The 21,521-nt window shown below is 38.4% G+C and overlaps 1 protein-coding gene and 1 long non-coding RNA gene across 4 annotated transcripts in view; one reads left to right on the plus strand and one right to left on the minus strand.

The window, feature by feature from the left end:
* LOC144313749 (outer dynein arm-docking complex subunit 2) overlaps window positions 1-20,996 on the plus strand; it is a 251,252-nt gene extending 230,256 nt beyond the window's left edge. The window contains exons 20-24 of one of the 2 annotated variants that reach the window (XR_013379382.1): window positions 11,414-11,699; window positions 12,402-12,514; window positions 16,082-16,276; window positions 18,285-18,449; window positions 20,858-20,996. The gene's annotated coding sequence lies outside the window, so the exon portion shown is untranslated. The remainder of the gene's footprint in view (window positions 1-11,413; window positions 11,700-12,401; window positions 12,515-16,081; window positions 16,277-18,284; window positions 18,450-20,857) is intronic. The other variant, XR_013379383.1, reaches the window with a different exon arrangement.
* Window positions 1-21,521, minus strand: part of LOC144313754 (uncharacterized) — a 213,387-nt gene that overhangs the window by 173,484 nt on the left and 18,382 nt on the right. The gene's annotated exons all lie outside the window — the stretch shown is intronic.

Here is a 21,521-nt window from a genome sequence, read left to right on the forward strand (position 1 = left end):
TATTGAGGGATGAACAGTCACCCCACTCACAATGAGATGGCCAAGGGTGTGAATACAGTCAGGGAGAAAAAACTGGAGCTATCATTGTAATTCTACAACTGTTGTAAAAACAAATCCAATAATATCAAGCCCGGAAATGGGAATAATGAAACTAAAATAAGACAGTGAAATGATGAAATAAAATATTGGAAAAACAGAATTCTTATGCAGAAATGGGAGGCCACTGGTTTAACTTTGTCAGCTTTCAACTGCTAAATACTGGAGAATATGAAGGAAGGAATTGGCTCCTGCTTGCTACTGTTTCTCTCCAATCTAATAGATGACTGTTGAACTCTATGGAATATGGACAAATCATAATGTACTCAGGAAGACTTAAAGAAAAAACATGTCACTGTGAGTATATTTCAAACCGAGCAGTTAAACTGCATCAAAATATAATGAAGTCATTGAAATTATGAGGGAATTAACATGTTTAGGTCAATTGCTAAGAAATACATTAGATACAACAAGTTATATCCTTAAATCTCTAAATAATTTAAAAAGCAACTTTGAGATGCTATTCTATCAAATCTCTTATTATTTGTTTACGTGATTTTAAGCAATAAAACAGATGTTTGGCAGAACATTATTAAAATAGGGAACCTCGAATCCTCCAATAGTTTCATAGCACAGTTCCCTTGATCCCAATTCCAATTAGGTGTTCCTTTAAATGATTTCATTTATATGCAAATCCAGATAGAAGTGATTCCTAGACCTTTTATCATCCCAAAATTTGGCCTGGCTCTTGATCTGAATAAGCAGGTAGAGTTTTGTTTTGTTTTTAAAGATTTCATTTATTCATGAGAGACACACAGAGAGGCAGAGACCTAGGCAGAGGGAGAAGCAGGTTCCCTGTGGGGAGCCTGATGTAATCCCGGGACATGGGGAGTGCAATCTGAGCCAAAGGCAGACACTCAACCACTGAGCCACCCAGGTGCCCCAGCAGATAAAGTTTTTTAAACTTCACAAAAATGCCTTAAACTGCATGATATTTAGTGAAATGACCACATTATTTTGAATATTTTGAATTCCATATATTTGGAATAGAGGATGAACTTGTGTATGAATACTAAAATTTCTTTCTCTCTGGATCAGAGTAGTTACAGAGATGAAGGAAGGTCTTATTAGTAACCACCTCCACATAAGACACAGAAAAATAGAAATCTGTGTTAAAATTCTAAAATATGGCGTAGCTAAGATAATAAGAAATTATAAAGTTTGCATTTTTTTAATGTTTTGCTATCATTTTTTCCACATTAAGGAGTACTTTTCCATAAATGTGTTATATATATGTGTGGTATTGGAACATCAGTATATTTTTTAGACAAGAACATTTTTGTACTTGAAGGAAACTTAGAGGTCACCTTATTTAGCCTCAATTTACAGAACTGGAAAGTAATCCTCAAATAAGTTGAAGTGATTTGCCCAAAATCATGCAGCAATTTAACCATCATAATGATAATATCTATTACTTATGTAATTTGCAAAGCATTTTACATTTGCAATGTCCATGAATTTTAATAACAACTTTTTTGAAGTATATGGTACAGTTTTCTTCATCTATATATTTTTAGATAAATAAACCAAGGCACAGAGAGATCGAATAATGTATCCAGCATCACAAAACTATATAAAGGGACACAACAGTTCCACTGTATCACTAGGCATCCATAAAGCACCAAATAACCCAGTTGGAAATGCAAGTTAAAATCACAATGGGATGCCACTACCCACCCATTAGAATCAGAATGTCTGAACTCAAAAAAACTGACATACCAAGTGTTGGTGATGATGTGGAAGAAATGGAGCTCTCATACCCTGCTGGTAGGATGTGACATGGCATAGACACTTTGGATAACAGTTTGGCAGCTTATTTGGAAATTAAGCATATACCTACCATATGACCCAGACTTTTCACTTTTAAGTATTTACCCTAAAGAAGAGAAAGCCTATGTCCATGCAAAGTCTTGTACAGAAATGTTCATAGCAACTCTTTGGTAATGTCCTCAAACTGGAAACATGACAATATAAATGACTCTCAAAATAGTTACACTGATTGAAAGAGCCAGACAAAAAAAAAAAAAAAAAAAAGAGCATGTAATTTATGATTTCATTTATTTAACTCTACAAAATTCAAACTAATCTTCAGTGACAAAAAAAGCAGATGAGGGGTGGGAGTGCTGGAAAGACCTGGAAAGAATACAAGACCAAGAAGAAACTTAGAAATTATGGAAATATTCTTTGTCTTGATTGTGCTGATGGTTTCATGGGCATATACATATGTCAAATGTACCAAATTAAGCACTTTAAAATATGCACTATACTATATGTTTCAATATGTATGTCTACCCTAATAAAACTGTTCAGAACAAAAAGTGACCTAGCTGAAGTCAAGATTCTGAAAAATCTACTTAAGTATACCCAAACTTGGTGGATCATGCTGATCCAACATGTATCTTTCTACTGTTTTCGTTGAAATAAAGACTAGCCACCAAAAAGTAGGCAGATATACAAAACAAAATAATAGCATTGTCACACCTTTATGCCTTGTAAGGCAGTTACAACGAATTTTATGCTTTTTCTAACTCATAGTGCCATAAATTCTAGCAAGAAGTTAGTTACGTGTTTCATTGATTTGTTTTGTTTAAATAAGAGCAAAAATTCAATCAGAGAGTCATGTAACCCATACTGTTGGGAGTGCAAATGAGAAATCTTTTAGGGACATAATTTTGCATAGATGTTTCAAGTAACTTAAAAACCATCTTATTCTTTGGTCAGATAATTACACATCTGGCAGTTTAGCCTAAGAAAATGATCTCGAAACAAAAAGATTTATGGAAAAATTGCTCCTCCAAGCATTATTTATAATAGCCAAAAAGGGAAACAAACCTAATGTCCAAAAATAAGGGAATTCTGGAATAAATCATGTCACATTGAACCATGGACTATTAAATAGCAATTAAATAAATAATTTATAACAGTTTTTGGAGAATCACTTGAAGACTTTCTGAAAAAAAAAAAGCCAAATCACAAAATGTCTCTCCCTCCTTTTAAAACTAATAAAATGAAAAAAAAATAGGTTACAAACAGAAGGAAAAAAGCAATGCATAGAGAGAAGGCCAATTTCATATAATAATGCTTGAAAAGTGGCAGTCAGGGCAAGAAACAGACCAATAAATAATGTCATTTGGATGAACTCCTAACTCTCCATTCTAGAACAGTGGAAAGTGAGAGGGAGGAAGAAGGTAAATACATGAAATCCTAAATATTCTTGTGACTCCTACTCAGTTGAGGAGAGGTTATTTGGGACAGAGGGGAGCAGTATGGAACAAGAAATGCAGCAAACTCTTGTAGAAGGGAGAACTCCTTTGCCCAAGCCAGTGTCTGGCCAGTAACAAAGAATGGTGGCTCACCATTCTTGTTTTTCTTGATAGAACACATAGAGGGCTCTGCAGAGCAGTCCCTTGTGAGGCACAGACAAATAGCTCAGTGACAAACAAGGATTTGCTGGAACAGAAAGCAAAGGAGCAGGGTGCCTGGATGGCTCAGTTCATTAAGCATCTGACTCTTGATTTTGGCTCAGATCATGATTTCAAGGTCGTGAGATTGAGTCTCACATCTTGCTCTATACTGGGCATGGAACCTGCTTAAGATTGTCTCTCTCCCTAACCCTCAGCCGCTACCTCCACCTCGTGCTCTCACTCTCTCTCTCTTTCTCTCAAAAAAAAAAAAAAAAATCAAACAAAACAGGGGCATCTGGGTGGCTCAGTGGGTTAAGCATCTACCTTCAGCTCAGGTCATGATCTCAGAGTCCTGGGATCGAGCCCCACATCAGGCTCCCTGCTCCACGGGGAGCCTGCTTCTCCCTCTTCCTATCCCTGCCACTCCCCCTGCTTGTTGCTCTTTCTGTCTCTCTCTTTCTCTCTCCATCAAATAAATAAATAAAATCTTAAAACAAATAAAACAAAAAGAAAGAAAGCAAAGGAGAAGAAGGCAAATTCATTGTTAGAGTGAGAGCACAGGGCAGAGAAGTCTAAGGAGATTCCCACCACCCATCCCCTTCCATACCCCATCAAAGAATGTCTGTATCAAAACTCATGAGATATTCCCCCTCTTAAAACCCCTGAGACATAGCAGCATTATTCATAATAGCCAAAAAAGTAGAAACAACCCCAACGTTCATTAACTGATGATGCGAAATGTGGCCTATCCCCACAACAGAATAAAGAAACAACCTGAATAAGGAAAATGTGGTATATAAGTACCATGAAATATTATTCAGCTTTAAAAAAGAGAGAAATCCTGTAATATGTGACAAATGGGTGAAACTTAAGGACATTATGCTAAGTTCAATAAGCCAGTCACAGAAGGACAAATGTTGCATGATTCCACTTCTATGAAGAATCTAATACAATAGAACTCATAGAAACAAAGAATAGAATGGTGGGTGCCAGTGGGGAGGAGGAAATGGGGAGTCGCTAATCAATGTGTATAAATTTTCAATTGTAAAGGATGAATAAGTTCTAGATATCTGCTGCACAACCTCGTGTCTATAGACAATACCATATCATACATTTAGAATTTTGTTAAGGATGTAGCTCTCATATTAAGGATTCTTACCACAATTTTTAAAAAGTCGATGGATAGGGGCACCTGGGTGGCTTAGTCAGTTAAGCATCTACCTCTTGATTTTGGCTCAGGTCATGATCTTGAGGTCGTGAGATCGAACCTTGTAGGGGCTCCATGCTGGGCATAGAGCCTACTTAAAGTTCTCTCTCTCCCTCTCCCTTCTGCCCCTTCTCTCTCTCCCTCTCTTTCTTCTCTCTCCCTCTCTCTCTCTCTTCTCTCTCCCTTTCTCTCTCTCTCTTCTCTCTCTCTTTCCCTCTCTCTCTTTTTCTCTCTCTCTTTTTCTCTCTCTCTTTTTCTCTCTCCTCTCTCTCTCAAATAAAGAAATAAATAGTACATAGATAAACCTTGAAAATATCATGCTAAGTGACAAGAGGTCACATACAGTATGATTCCACATATATGTAGTGTCCCAAACAGGCAAATCAATAGAAAGTAGATTGGCAATTCCCAGGAAAGTAGGGGGATGAGGGAGGAGGAAGACAATGAGGAAGGATTATAATGGGTGGGGGGTTTCTTTGGGGGATAAGGAAAAGTGCTAAAATTAGTGCTGATGGTTGCACAGCTCTGTGAATATACTAAAAAACAACGAATTGTATGCCTAAAAATGAAGAATTTTATGGTATGTCAATTTTATATTTTAAAAAAAATCCTATTATTTTTTTTAAAAAAAAGGAGCCAGAGAAGAGTGTGAACAGCTTCTGGGGAGAGCTGGGGGAAGTGCAAGAAGTGGCTCTGCTGAAGTGCTATAGCCTGAGTCGAGAAGGATGTGAAGCTTAAGGAAATTACTGAAGGGAGTAAGAAATGCCACTGTTTAGATGTAATTAATCTCATTACAGGGCTTTAAATTATAGAAGAAAGATCAGGACTCATTCACTAAAGATCAGAACCAGGCTTCTGAAAGTATTTGGAACACCAGCACTCGGTCCTCGAATTCTCAGGTTTCAGATAAGTGATAAGGGAATCGAGATGACTCACTTACATTCAGATGTGAGAGAACACTTTGGTAGGGCTGCCTTCAGCAACAAAATAACATATCAAGTATATATAAATTCACTACAGCAAAGAAAATAATGGAAAAGATCATAGAAAGAGAAAAGGTGAGCAATCATTGCTCATAGAAAGCACAACCCAAGGACTAGTAGAAAATCCTGTAAAAACAGAAAAATGGAATGCTATAAGCAACATCAAAGACCATCATTAGATTTTAAAAATTAGATACTAGAATCATGAAAACAGTGACTTCAAAAATGACACTATCATTACAAAACAAGCAATAACACTAAAAGAGAATTCTGGTATAACACTAAATAAAAAAAGATATACAGGGTCACCTGGGTGGCTCAGTCTGTTAAGTATATGACTCTTGATTTTGGCTCAGGATATGATCTCAGGGTCCTGGAAGCGAGCCTAACACAGGGCTCTGTGCTCAGCATGGAGTCTGTTTGTCCCTTTCCCTCTGCTCCTTCCCTCCGCTCAAGCTCTTTCTCTCACTCTCTCTCAAAAAAAAAAAAAAAGATATAAAAATATATGTATGATTACAAATATTTAACAGAATTACAAGAAAATACCAGGTCTGATACAAGTCATTATTTTGAGGTGTTTGGTCAATGGATCTTTTTTCCTTCTTTTCACGTTTTTGCATTTTCCACGTTTTCTATAGTATGCATATGTTATTTTTATAATGTATATATTAAAAGATAATGGATTCTAAATACCATAGTTGTGGACATGCTTGTGTGGAGGTCAAGTTCTATGTGCATAGTAAGTAGCAGCAACAGACTTGTAGTCTAAATGGCAGGTTGGATGGACAACACGAAGGTTTATTATCCTTCCTCCCAAAAGCTCATTGAAATTTCCAAAGAGTAAAAGGAATAAATCCATTAAGTGCTAGAAATCAAGGATGAGTATCACCAGTAAAACAGGTATCAGGAAGAGTTTCTGTAGTATACAAAGCAAATGAGGTCCCCTTTATGAAGAAACTAGCACCAAGTGCACCTAAGTGAGTCCAAGCACTAACAGGAGAAAATTGCCAGAGAAGTGTGTTACCATCTTCCCAACAAGAACTCTCTCAGCCACCTTGGGTAGAGTCAGGATATCCATGGAGCCAAAGGGAATCATGCACTGAGAGGGAGGGATGCCTACTTAAAACTTTGCAAAAGTACTAGGCTAGAGTTCCACAGAAACTGTCACATTTTTAGCAGAATAAAGTCTGAAAAACTGTTCCCTAAATAAATCAGAGGGACTGTAACTGTGGGATCCTTGTGAAGCGAGAAGCTAAATATGATTATTAGAGAGAAAAAAAGGCAGTGGTTGAAAACACCACACTCTTAAGAAAGACAAATTTTCAAATTAAAAGATATCCCTGGAGCCAAAAAAGGCTAAGCAACGACAGCAAAAAGAGAGAGAGCAAGAGAGACAGCTAGACATGGTTTATTTTTCAGAGAATAGAAAAAGAGGAAAGGCTTCCAAAATCATTTTATGAGGTTAGCATATCTTTAATATCACAACCTGACAAGACAATAGAAGAATAAAGAAGAAATGCATCTCACCTTTGAACACAGGTGCAACATCAAATAAGCAATGTACAAAAAATAATAATACGGAATGACAATAAAGATTTATCCCACTACTAATAAGGTGCTTCAGCATTAGAAAAATCTGAGAATATAATCCAACACATTAAAAGAGAAAAAAGTTCCATTTGCTTCTATAATTGAAATGATTTTTGATAAAATTCAAGTGTACACAATCTTTAAAAACCTAGCAAACCAAGAATGGAAGGTAAAAAAAAATAATCAATTGTCTCATCAGCCACCCTCATTTCTTCTCTTGTGAAAGAGCTACCGCACTTACTTTTCTCTGATGGTTTTGAAATATATCCACAAATTTTTTGATACTTGTTTCTGTAAGAGACAGAACCTAATGGTGACTCACTTCTGATGAATAGAATAAAGTAGAAGTGACAGTGCATGACTTGGGGTACTAGGTCGCTAAAGGCAGTGCAGCTTACTACTCACTCCCTCGCAATGCTTGCCCTCCGGGAAGTTAGCTGCCAAGCATGAGCAGCCCAGATGTGGAGAGGCTCAGATGGCATAGACCTGACACCCCACCAACATCCAGCAAGGAGCCGACACCCCAGCCAAAGCCAACCAGGAACTGAGCTCCCCTCACCCCCAACAGCCATGTTACTGAGTCATTCTGAAAGCAGATACTCCAGTCATAGTCAAGCCTTCAGATTACTGCCACTCAGTCTGACAACTTATTTTTTATAAATTTCTTTTTTATTGGTGTTCAATTTGCCAACATATAGAATAACACCCCGTGCTCATCCCATCAAGTGCCCCCCTCAGTGCCCGTCACCCAGTCACCCCCATCCCCCCCGCCCTCCTCCCCTTCCACCACCCCTAGTTCATTTCCCAGAGTTAGGAGTCTGTCATGTTCTGTCTCCCTCCCTGATATTTCCCACTAATTTTTTCTCCTTTCCCCATTTATTCCCTTTCACTATTTTTTATATTCCCCAAATGAATGAGACCATATAATGTTTGTCCTTCTCCGATTGACTTATTTCACCCAGCATAATAGCCTCCAGTTCCATCCATGTGGAAGCAAATGGTGGGTATTTGTCGTTTCTAATGGCTGAGTAATATTCCATTGGATACATAAACCACATCTTCTTTATCCATTCATCTTTCGATGGACACCGAGGCTCCTTCCACAGTTTGGCTATTGTGGACATTGCTGCTAGAAACATCGGGGTGCAGGTGTCCCGGCGTTTCATTGCATCTGTATCTTTGGGTAAATCCCCAGCAGTGCAATTGCTGGGTCGTAGGGCAGGTCTATTTTTAACTCTTTGAGGAACCTCCACACAGTTTTCCAGAGTGGCTGCCCCAGTTCCCATTCCCACCAACAGTGTAAGAGGGTTCCCTTTTCTCCGCATCCTCTCGAACCTTTGTGGTTTCCTGCCTTGTTAATTTTCCCCATTCTCACTGGTGTGAGGTGGGATCTCATTGTGGTTTTGATTTGTATTTCCCTGATGGCCAGTGATGCGGAGCATTTTCTCATGTGCTTGCTGACAACTTCTTTGTAACCTCATTAAAGACCTTCAACTGGCACCACCACCCTGCTAAGCCACTCCCAGATTCCAACTCTCACAAACTGTGTGATATAATAAATGTTTGTTCTTTAAAGCTGCTAAATTCAGGGGGTAATTTGTTTTCTAGCAATACAGAACTAAAGCAATCAATTTTACAAGAAGGGTAGGCTTCTTCCCAGCCCAGAGGGCAAGTCGTCACTGAAGCAAGATAATCATGGCAATCTCATTGTCTATGACTACATTTTGCATAGTGAGACATTAGCGTTAAATATGCTAGAGAGGGCTGCAAAGGTTTCCTTACTCTGAGAATGTCACACATATTACAATTTCTGCCTCAAAAAGTTGTTATCTGGGGGTGACCATATGGCTCAGTCATTAAGTGGCTGCCTTGACCTCATGTCACGATCCTGGGGTCCTGGGATCGAACCCCACATCGGGCTCAGTGGAGGGCCTGCTGTTCCCTCTCCCTTTGCTGTTCTCCCTACTTGTACTCTCTGGTTCTCCTTCTGTGTCAAATAAATACATAAAATCTTAAAATAAATAAATAAATAAATAAATAAATAAATAAATAAATAAATAAATAAATATTGTCTGAATATGACACCTAGAACTGTGGCAGCAATTTCGAGATCATGAGAAAAGGCAGGAATTCCTACATATGTGTAGGAACACAGTGTGAACAATGAAGTGCAAAGATAAAGGAACCCAGGACCCTGATAGATTTGTGAGGTTGTCAAGCCCTGGAGTTCCCTGAAACCCTGAAGTTCTTAAGGGGTGGGGCGGGGGGAGGGTAACAAATGTCTTTAATGCTTAAGCCCCACCTAATTAGGCTTTCTATCACTTGCAGCTGAGAACACCCTAACTGGAAAGAAAACTCTTGTATTTGTCAGTTGGCTTTGCCAAAACAAATACTATAAACTGGGTGACAAACAATGGAAATCCATTTCTCTGAGAAGTCTGAGATCAGGGTGTGAAGCATGTTGAGAATGTAATGAGAATCCTCCTCCTAGTTTGCAGATGCCTGCCTTTTCACACTGTCCCCACACAGCAGAGAGAAGAGGAGGGGGATGAAAGAGGGATGGAGAGAGTTCATGCTCTTCCTTTTCTTATAAGGACACTCATCTCATCATGGGAACTTCACACTTATAACCACTTCTAAACCTAATTACCCCCCAAAGGCTCTACTTCCAAATACCATTACTTTGGAGGTTAGGAATATAAATGTCCTTTTTTTAAATGAATTCTATGATTGCATAAAAATTCAAAGGAATTTGGAAGAAAATTTATCTATTTTTTAAAAGATTTTATTTATTTATTTGTGAGAGACACACAGAGAGAGGCAGAGACACAGGCAGAGGGAGAAGCAGGCTCCCTTTGGGGAGCCTGATGTGGGACTCAATCCCAGGACCCTGGGATCATGACCTGAGCCAAAGACAGATGCTCAACCACTGAGCCACCCAGCCATCCCAAAATTTATCTATTTTTGATGCATTTATAAGCTAGTAAAATTCTTGGAAAATAATCAGATAGCATCTATGAATATTTTAAAAGCACAAAGGCCAATCAAATATATCATTTCTAGGAATCTTTCCTATAGAGAATTTTCTAAGTGAGTAAAAAAGTATTTCTACATAGTTGTTTTTCAACATTGTTTATAATATAAATTTAATTAGAAGTAACCTAAATGCCCAATCGATAAAGGGATGATTAAATAAATTCTAGTACATACAATTCTGTGTAATTGTTTAGAAGAATGAATTATATTACATAAACTCACATGGGAAGAGCATCAATGAAAACTAGAGGGAGAAAAGCTTGTTAAAGTCCATTTATATATGGAGGTATGTGTAATGTCTGGGAGAATATACACCAAAGTGTTAAACTGTTATCAGAGAGACTGAACATTTTTTATGTACCTCTAAATAACTTGAAATATTTCAACAAAAATGTTGTTTTTTTAAAAAGAAAACCTGATTGAAGTATAATTAATATAGTGTTATATTAGTTTCAGGTGCACAATATAATGATTCAGCAGTTTTATACATTTCTCATCACTCTTCATGATAAGTCTATATTCTTAATCCCCTTTATCTATTTCTCCATTCCCCTCCCCAAAAAAACTCACCTCTGGCAACTACCAGTTTGTCCTCTGTATTTGTTAAAACAGAATAATTTTCCTGATTTTAAAAGAATTTTAAAATAAAAATAATGCAATGTATCTATCCAAAATTAATTACTCAAGTTAAGGATATGTACAGTGGTCTACATAAGACATAGCTATATCTAATTTCAGAGTTATGTATTAGTAATATTTTTGTCAGGTATCCCTGCTCAATGTAATTTTTAAAGGAAATCTACTGTAAAAACTGCACTGAAAATAAGATCCATACCCCCACTCTTTCCATAATTGCAGCCACTCTCCTTTTCCATTACCACCCCCACAACACAAATAATTGAATTAGCATCCCCAAAAAAAGGAGCTAAGGAGAATGTAGAAAAGGTAAAGATGGAAACGAAGTGGTCTCACCTATGATCATGGGAAAAGCGATCAATCAACCAATAATAAAGATAACTGTGCGAGTCTTAATTTTGACCAAAAATCCATGAATTTTTTTGATAGGAATTTGATTTGAAGTATTATTTTTCTCACAGTGGTTCCAGAACAGAGTTTGCCCTGGCTAAACAGCTGCTCTCTTTATCCCTCGGGCTATCAATGACAAAGAAGCCTGGACACAAGGGCTTGCTGAGAGCCTCCAAACCAGAATGACCTCCCCAGGACCCTGAATCTGCAAGAGCAACCTTTCTAAGTTTCACCTCCTGAAACTGAATGGCTTTGCATCATTCCCTGAAAGAGACCCCACATTTGTGGGATAACCATTCTTCTCTGATTCTAAACTGCTTCCAGAGCAAATGTGCCCCAACATGTCATATGAAGGAGGTGAGTACCCTTACCCAAGAGATGGTCAGTAAATTAAGAAGTGGGCAGGTTTTTGAGAGCTTTCAGAAATGAAGTTTTCTAAAGTGAGAAAATTGGCTCTAGATGGCTGGAGGTGGAGGACTTAACCTCCTTTCCTTGTTAGTTTTTCCTTTCCTTCTTTTTACCACGTTAGTATCCCCACAACACTCCTTGAGGAAGTAATGCTCATAAACAAGACATTCTTGTTATCAGCCTACCTGTGTGTAAGCAACCTGTGTAGTCACTATAGTTCCCTCTAGACAGACTGGGAGGTGCTTGAGCTGCTCTAGCCTTTCCTCTCCGCTCACCTAAAGGAGGTAAAGACTGAAGGAAGCCACAGCTCCCTTCATGGAGTGACTGACCACAGGGTTCTGTATGGCCCACCTTAGGGACAGTTTGTGCAAATCCCCAAGGAGCTTTCAAGTTTTTTCTAAATATAAAAAAGTTTGTTAACAGTGAGACACATAAAAAATAAATCAGGGGTGGGGGGCGGTTCACCCCTCCATGATGTGATTAATGTCTGAAGCTACTCAAATTATGGTCTAGTGAGGAAAACTTCAACAAAAAAATGTCTCTTGAATATTAAAAGATTCTATTTGTTTTGTAATCTGCATTTTTATTCCCCAAGGGCCTCTCATTCCTGGTCTAATTCTGCAAGATTCTATCTTTTTTTATTTTTTTTAGGCTGCACATTTTGACATTTTGATGTTAGTATCAGCCTTATTGATGAATAGTCCCAAGTTTGGAAGTATTTTGAAAGCTGCCCTTGTCTGCCGCAGTAGGGATGCGCAAACCTGGTACGTCAATCCTTTGATGGTGAAAATCTCTGACAGGGTTTGGACATTCACAGTTCTGCTTATATTATTCTGCCAAATTGCATCATCTGAATTCAGCAGTTTAGCTTTTTCCTTTCTATCTTTCTTAGAAAACTTTTTTCTTTCTTTTAATCTCTTTATGCCCTTAGAGCAAATTTTAATAGTCACCTAACCAAAAGAGAAGATACTTAAAACTAATAAAAGAGGCAGAAAGACAGATAGTAGAAAATGGGTTTAATCAGAACTCTCTAAGGCAAAGTTTCTAAAACTTGATAAATCCATGGAGATCTTTAAAAAAAATTGAACTCTATTGTTAACTCAAAATGTTTTCTAACTTAATGACATGAGCGATGTATAAACATAAAATGAGGTACGAATTCTTTATGCTTATATTCCTTATGTGAATTTTATTAGTCAACTAATACTGATTGCATAAATGAAAGCACCAAAGATCTCTGTTGCTTGCACATTAAAATTTTTTTTTTTTTTTTTTTTTTTTTTTTTTATTCACAGCTGGGTTTGGCTGATGTCAGGTAGACTAGGTAAAGACTAGCCCCAGGTTACAAGTAGAATCAGTTCTCCTCAAGTCTTCATTTTGAGATCAGAGGCTACACGGAGTATGGGGTTTTTGTTGTTGTTATTGTTTGGGTTTTTTGGCTCTTTGAGTTTTGTTTAGGTTTTTTTTAATGATGTATTACTGGACTAAAGAGGCAATGCCAAACCATGCACACATATTTAAAGCCTCATCATGTTTATTAACATTCCAGCCAGGTCCAGCTTCAATGGGGCAAGGAAATATCTTAGTTTACTCTAGTCGAGGTACTGCAAAGTCCCAAGGCAAAGAGCATGGATGAATAGATCTATAAGAGGAAGTATATGAAGAATTGAGAATGACAGCTGCTTAATCCACCACAGTCTCCTTCAAATAATAATTATTCACTTTGCTCCCTTTTGCAACATACTCCCCCCACCCCTGCCTCTCAAGACATTTTAATTAAAAAGTCTCATCCAGTCATAGCATGGGGTTCAAAGTTCAGGATCTGTGCTTTACCCTGGGGCCAGATGTGGCTCTTCCCAATCTAGATATTTACAAGCCAAAACAAAACCAAGGAATCTGTCACCCTCTGCCAACATACAATCATAAAACAGGGACAAGATTTAGCAGTAAACTCTCCTATCTGAAAAAAGGGAAGATTGGAAGGCATATGGGGTCAACTGGTCCACAGACACTCTGAAACAGGGATATATCAGCCAGTTTCTCCACTAGAGTAGGGAACAGTCCTTTATTCGGGCCCTGGCTCTGCTCCCTGGGACAAAGGGCCCAGTCCATTGTTCTCCACAGCCCTGCTCTGCCTCCAGTGTGATTTTTCTTTCCACCCTTTGGGGCCACATCTGAAATAGTATTGCCGAACATGAGCAGTTCTCTCACCCACTTGCTACCCGTAGAAAGTTGGGATCCCAGAGCTTTTTGATCCATCTCAAAGTCAACCTCTTCATCTAGCATGGCAGCACTTTTGCAAACATGGCTCTTGAAAACCTGTTGGATTTTTGATGCCGTTAATTACAGCCACTCCATGTGCCAAAATCCACACTGTAGTTTTTGTGAGGCCTGTCTCTCTCTAGACTTAATTACAAGTACTTTGAGTTCATAATCACTTTTCTCAAAAGTCATTTTGTCCAGGTGAAGGTATCTACTGCCAGACATTGCCTTAAGGTCGGTCTTAATGAGGTTGTGCCTGGATTTTGTCATTTCTGTGAGGCTATTTTTTAGTAGGTCTTTCAAATACAAGGTGTTTTTAAATTTTATCTCTTACTGAATGGAAAGGAGAAACAATTTTATTTATCAACCCTACAGCTTCTGGAATTTCTAGGTTCTCTACATCCCCTCTCAATTCTGCCTGCAAAGTGGCCAGTTTTTCTGAGCTCATCATTTTCTTGTTGTACCTTTTTGAATGCAGCAAATTACAGTCTGTTCACATTATCAAGATTCTGATTGAGAACCTTTCTGTCTGCCACAGGTTCATTAAGTACTTTTTTTTTTTGCCTTTGGGCCACTGAAAGCAAAGGTTTTGCCAGTGTTTTGCTGCCACATAAACAGCTTGCCTCTTTTCCAGCTTCCTACAGCATTCTGCCTTTTCTAGTGAGGGGTGCTGCGAAGTCACAAGACATAAGCTTGGCTTGTAGAACAGAGAATGCTGGGATAGAGAGAGATGAAATATTGGGAAGAATGATCCAATTTACCGCCCTGATATAAATCAACACATTTTGTAAATTTGTTTAAATACTCACAAAAACAACAAACCTCAAGGAAATAGCATTAACAATGTGATGACTTTTTTTTTTTTTTTTTTTTTTTGGTTTATATCAAATCACAGCTCAAATGTTAATACTGCTTTTAGGCGTGTTCTTTAGAATATTACTTTACCGCCATATGCCGGGTGATGACTCAAATCTCAGCCCAATTCTGAATTTTAGCTCTTACAAAGTCATCATTTATTTCATACAGTATGAGATATTTTGGCCTTCACTTGGCTTACACATGTCATTCACAGATCAAGTCTGACTGCATGCCTTTCTCACTAGTCTACCTCAATTACAGTAGCATACAGTAGCATACAGTCATATGACTCTTTGGTTAGAATTATTTGATTATAAGATAATCTTCCTGATGATCTAGAACATGCCCCTGTGTTCCTGTCAGTGCCAGCCAATTGTTAGTAATGCATTGGCCCAGGAATGCCCGAGGCCGATCACCTGGGTCCATATTATTTATGCCAAGGTCCCATAGACATTTTCGCTGACCAGAGTCAATGGTGGTGGCTGTACCAGCCTTTGTGTTTTTACATTTGCAAGATGCACCTCAGTGCCAAAGATAAGGGAGCACTGGAGGTCCTGGAGGGTACACAGCACATCCAAGGGCCATATAGTGAGGTCATGGGTAGAGAGAGAGGGAAGGAGCGTGGATCTGGGGCTTTGACTTTATTGGCATCCAAGTGTGATTCCCTAGGGTTTCTTGGGTTCACTCTTTATTGGAGAATTTACAGCATCCCAAGCAGGAATTGGGGTGCAAGAAAGAAAAATTGGGTTGACTCAAGCAATCATCTATCTAGGTGACACAGGGCTTTCTGAAAAGAGACCTTCACAGGTGAGGGCAGCCTAACTCCTTAGCACAGTTGTTTAGCTAGTAGCTGTGTCATACAGCAGGCAGTATGTTTATTTGAGATGGACTTATTTGAAATGAATACCTCAGCAATCAAAAGCTTGATGTCAGGCACCTACATTACAATCAAAAAGGTTAATGTCAGGCACTCACACTATATCGTGTTAAACATTTTCATGCTATTTTTGGTATGAAAACACAAGCATTTTTCAATCTCAGCACTCACATATGAGTGAGAATATGGTCTATAGATCCCCAAGCCGAGAACACTGATCTGAAGGGTTATGGGGGGATTTTAAATAACATGACATTCTTTAAAGAGCTTAACCCAATACTGAGTAAGTGCTCAGTAATTTTCAGTTTCCTTCTCTTCCCTTTTCACTTTATAGATTAGACTTTCATAGTCCACAGTGAGCATTAATTTGTTCAGCGCTGCCTTCAGGTGGAACATCTGCATAAATCTAGCTTTGTGAATATTTTTAAACTGAGAGATTTTCCATCTGTTTTGGAGTTATAGCGGTCCACATTATCCTCACTTGAGCTCTTAATGATATATGTGTGATGGAAACAAGACGTCTTAACGTGTAAGTATTCACTGCCTCCCCAGTCCTGTCTGTGCAGATTCTACCCTTCCCCCACCACCTTAAGCAAGTCTTTCTTTGCCAGTCTAGTTCTTGGTGTTTTTGTAATGCAAAATTAGAAGACAGGGAGAGCAACTGGGCCAGAGCTGCAGTCAAGCAAAGGGAAAGGATATTTGCTTTCTGGGTCAGCCCTGGGTTCTTTCTTGTGGAGAATCCAGGTAATGAGCAAAGCAGAAATGAAACCATAAAAAGAAGCTCAATTCTAAATTGATCTAAATAAGAAAGAGCTTAAGGTGGGGGCAGGAGGAAGAAGACAGAAAAGCCATAAAAGGTGGGTGTCAGGGGAATTGGGGGATTTTAAGAAGACTGCAAAAAACACGGAGTACGAAAGAAGTGTGGAAGACAGATAATATTTTTTAAAGTATTGTTGTGGGTTATGGCACAGATCTCCCTAACAGTTCTTGAGAAATGCACATAAAATATTAAAATGTCTTTTAATTTCTGTTGGGCTACTGGAGTATATATTTCTTCAAATGGAATGCTATGCTAAAATTGATTCATCTGAGCCCTGTACACACATATACACACTTTATATTTGGATCATATACAATCCTTCCTAACTAAACAGCCAGGATCCGGTTACATATTCTCTTTGAACTCAGCCTGGGGCTCTATCTGATCTTTTGCCCACCCCAACCTGGGCAACCATCTCCTTCCAGACTGTAAGAGAGAGAAATAATCTTCTATTATATTTGAACCAATGATTTATGGAAGTATCTGTTATTGCAGCTTAGCCTATACCACAATCAATACATTTAGAATATGTTGCTTTCAGTTTAAGGAATTATTAATTAATAAATAATGTAACTTTTATATACCACTTTCCATATTATGCAAATAAAATGATGTTCAGTCCAAAAGTTCAGTCATCAGAGAAGTGCCATTCACTGGCATGAGAATTCATCTCTTCCTGTATAATTATGTTGTGATTGATTAAAATAAAGTTCAGATTTACAAAACTAGAATAGTGAGCCAGCTGATAGCTGTACATTCTTATAACATTTATTCACTTATTTAGTAAAATTTTTGAATGGTTTCCAGGGTCCAGTCCAGCACAAAAAGAACTTGGAAGTTATCTCTCCTATCCACATAAAAAAAGCTGAATCAACAACAATTCTGGGATCCATTAGAGAACTGAGGTCATAGGGCAAACCCCTGCCTCAAAAATTATAGAGACAGATAGGTGAATCCCACGCAGGAAAAACCTTCTAGAGACCCATTAATGGCATAGGAAACCTAAATTGTAATTGACAAATTGCTGGAGGCTCTGTGCAAATTTGAGAATTAAAAACTCCAGAGTGGGATCCAGCCTTGGGAAGGTGGAATGAGTTTTATCTCCAAAAGCCCTACCAGGTTCTCATAGAAAAGATCAGAGGAAACTCTCCACTGTGTCTGGCAAAGAACCATAGGAAATATAAGAAATATTGAATTCTTACTATGTAATGTACCAGGCAATGTATTTGTTGGAGTTACAGTGATGTTAAACAAAAGCTCTCTCTTTGTGGAGCTTTTTTTTTTTTTTTAAACATTTATTTGAGTGAGAGAATGAGCAAATGAGGGGAGGGGAGGGAATCTCAAGCAGATTCTGTGCTGAGTACAGAGCCTGATACAGGACTTGATCTCATGACCTGAGCTAAAACCAAGAGTCAGATGCTCAATTTATTGAACCACCCAGGTGCACCTCTCTTTGTGGGGCTTACGTGCTAGTGAAGAAATAGGACAATAAACAATAGAATTTCAATCAGTGATAAGTGGTATGAAGAAAATAAGGTAAAGCGAGGCCTAGAAAGTGATCAGGGAGGAAAGTACAGCTATTTCCGATAAGGTGGTCAGGGAAGATCTCCCTAAGAGGTGGCATCTGAGCTGAGGTGTGAATGGATTAGAAGCTTGCTTTGTATATGCAGATAGATCCATATTCAGTCCATTAACATTCTTCCTTCTGACCTTCTAGACATTCATGGACACCATGGATCCCAGAGAGAAGCTGACAGAAACAGTCTGACCTCCAATGTATCAGTGAGGTCAACTGCTTGATCTCTGGTGCCTAAGATTATTGCAGGGAAATGTTTGATGAGGAAAAGAAAGTAATCAAATTCCTGGATGAGTTATGCAATAGGTCTGTTCCCCCCAAGACCTGTCAATCTTTCAAATAAACCCTTCTGAATTTTGTGATCTATTTGTTGAGATTGCTTTTCATGAGCTGATTAATTATAGTATATTATGATAATGTTCTTCATTAGGTAGAATGTTCTGTGATTGATTAATATAGCTCCCATTTATTTGATTAATATAACTTTATTTCTATTGCTAAAATATACTATTTTCAAGTGGTTAGATATAGTATCTGTAGTAATTTTTATTTCAGAAATTGGGACCCCTTGTGCCTATTTTAACATCATTTCTACCCCACTCCTATCCTCCATTTATCTATAAAGTAATACTCATTTATCACACAGTTTTTTATATTTTTAAAACCAGAGGAGGGGGTACTTGAAAAGCCGAGAGTAATGGTTTACAAACTGTGCACCCGGAAGTAGCGATGTAGATTTGCCTTGGGAGGCAAGTAGAAAGCAGAGAGAAAAGGAGAGGCAAAGAGGCTGGCATTGGAAGAATGAGAGGTGGAGACTGCAGGACTTCAGGCCCACATTTGTCAAGAGAGCCAGGCTATGCTGCAATGGCATACGATCTCAATGGTATCCTATCATGAATGTTTATTTCTCTCCCCACAAACACCAGCATAAGGCAAAAGACCTCTTCCATCTAGTAAGCTTAGGGTCCAGCTGTCATCATAGTGTGATGCTATTATGTATCAATACACAGACTCCACTGTCTGTAATGGGAAGAAAGGAATGGAGGATCCACAGGGGTTTTAGGGCCGGAAAGCCATCACATGGTCTCAAGCTAACTTTAAGGGAATCTGGAAGACCTAAGCAACCACCTGGAATACACAGAAAGCCCAAAATATTTCTGCCAACAAGCCCTACCGCCACTTTGAGGAGGGTAGCTATTTATTTATTTACTTATGTATAATGTTTCCAAGGGATATTTTACCTGAAGAATGCATTTTCTAGCTAAAAAAAAAAAAAAAAAAAAATATATATATATATATATAGGCACCGATCCAAAAATAAAGTGATTATTTCAAGGGGCGCCTGGGTGTCTCAGTCAGTTAAGTGTCTGGCTTTGGCTCAGGTCATGATCTCACACTGGGCTCCCCGCTTCTCCTTCTGCCTCTGCCCCTCCCCACTCCCACTTGTGCTTACTCTCTCCTTCTCAAATAAATAAAATCTGTAAATAACACGATTATTTCAAATCTAAGATTGCCTCATTCTGGTATGTTTCTGAGAATATCAAACTTTTATGGTTTGACCAAGATCAGGAAGACTGTTGATAGATTGATATACTGACTTGTCAGAATTGACAAAAAAGAACATCATCCCATGTAGATGTTGAGCTTCTATTCTAGAACAATAGTTCTAGGACAGGGTATAAAGTATTGGTGACCACCATTCATTCCACCCCTTTTCTAGTTGGCCTCCTCAGGTCATAGAGACTAGAAACTTAAGATCTACATTTTCCAGACTGCCTTGCAGCTTGAATTCTGAATGTGATCTAGGCTTGACAAATCAGATGTACTCTGCGGGAGACTTGGCATTTGGAAGTACGATAGAGGCCTTGCCTCTGCAGTTTTGATGTCTTCTGGTAGGCCTCCTCACAGAGACATTTGAGGTTTTCCATGCTGCCCTCAGCTGTTCCAGTGGAGTGGGGCAGAGGGAGAGAGGAAATCTAAGCAGGCTCCACGCTCAGGATGGAGCCACAGGCTGGGCTCAATCTCACAGCCCTGAGATCAGGACCTGAGACAAAATCAAGAGTCCCATGTACAACTGACTGAGCCACCCAGGCACCCCAATCTAAATGTTAGCTTGAATTACAAAATATAAAAATGTATTTGGTTTATGGTATTTGCAATACTGCATTTCCACATGTGAACTTTCTTTGTATAAAGTAATTTCATATATTCATGTTACGAAAAATTGGGACACCTGGGTAGCTCAGCAGTTGAACGTCTGCCTTGGGCTCAGGTCACGGTTCTGGGGTCCTGGGATCGAGTCCCCCTTTAGGCTCCCTGCAAGGAACCTGCTTCTCTCTCTGCCTATGTCTCTGCCTCTCTCTCTCTCTGTCATGAACAAATAAAATCATTTAAAAAAAAAAGAAAAAGAAAAAATAAGTAGAGAAAAATAATTTCATCAAAGGGGAGTAAAATAAGTCTAAATCTAGTTATAAAGTGTGAATTAAAAATTCATAACTAAAGCAATCAGCAATTACAGGATAAGTCACCATTGTATATAGTATTCATATTTATATCGCAGTCTAGTCACTATGCTACAGAAATAGCTTTCTTATTTTGTTTTTACAAATATTTCTCTATACCAATTATACCCTTAAAATAGTTTTTCCATCTCTATCTATGTCCACTGCTTTCTGTAAAGACTGTATCTAACTGGGTACTATTTGTCTTTCTAGGTTAAGAAGAAAAGTCTGAAGTAAGCTATAACTAAGTTCTTTGCAACCTTGCTCTTCAACGTGTGGTTAAAAAAAAAACAACACAAAGCAAATAAACAAAAAAAAGCAAAAATAGACCCATAAATACAGAATAAGCAAACTGGTGGATGCCAGAGGGCAAGGCAGTGGGGGGAGGGGCAAAATGGGTGAAGGGGAGTGGGAGGTATATAGGTTTCCAGTTACAGAATGAATAAATCACAGGTATGAAAGTTACAGCATAGGGAATGTAGTCAGCGGTGTTGTAGTAGTGTTGTATGGTGACAGATGGTAGTTATCCTTGTGGTGAACATAGGATAATGTACAGAGTTGCTGAATCACTATGTTGTACATTTAAAATTTATGTAACATTGTGTGTCAACTATACTTCAATTAAGCAAGCAAGTAAGAGTATGGTCCTTGAACCATCAGCATCACCTAGGAGCTATTAGGAATGCAGAACATACCCAAATGTATGCATTAGGGATTTGGAGCAGAGCACAGATGTAATCAAAAGTTTAAAAGTACAAACTTTGAAGAAAAGTTAAAAGCTTCTAGAATTAAAATACTTAAAGGAAATTGAAAAATAATCTTCTAACCTTTGTCAGAGAATGGTTTCTGGCTATTCACACTCTCTAGCATCAACCAG

The sequence above is a fragment of the Canis aureus genome, chromosome 5 (assembly GCF_053574225.1).
Source record: "Canis aureus isolate CA01 chromosome 5, VMU_Caureus_v.1.0, whole genome shotgun sequence".
In the NCBI taxonomy this organism is placed as follows: domain Eukaryota; kingdom Metazoa; phylum Chordata; class Mammalia; order Carnivora; family Canidae; genus Canis; species Canis aureus.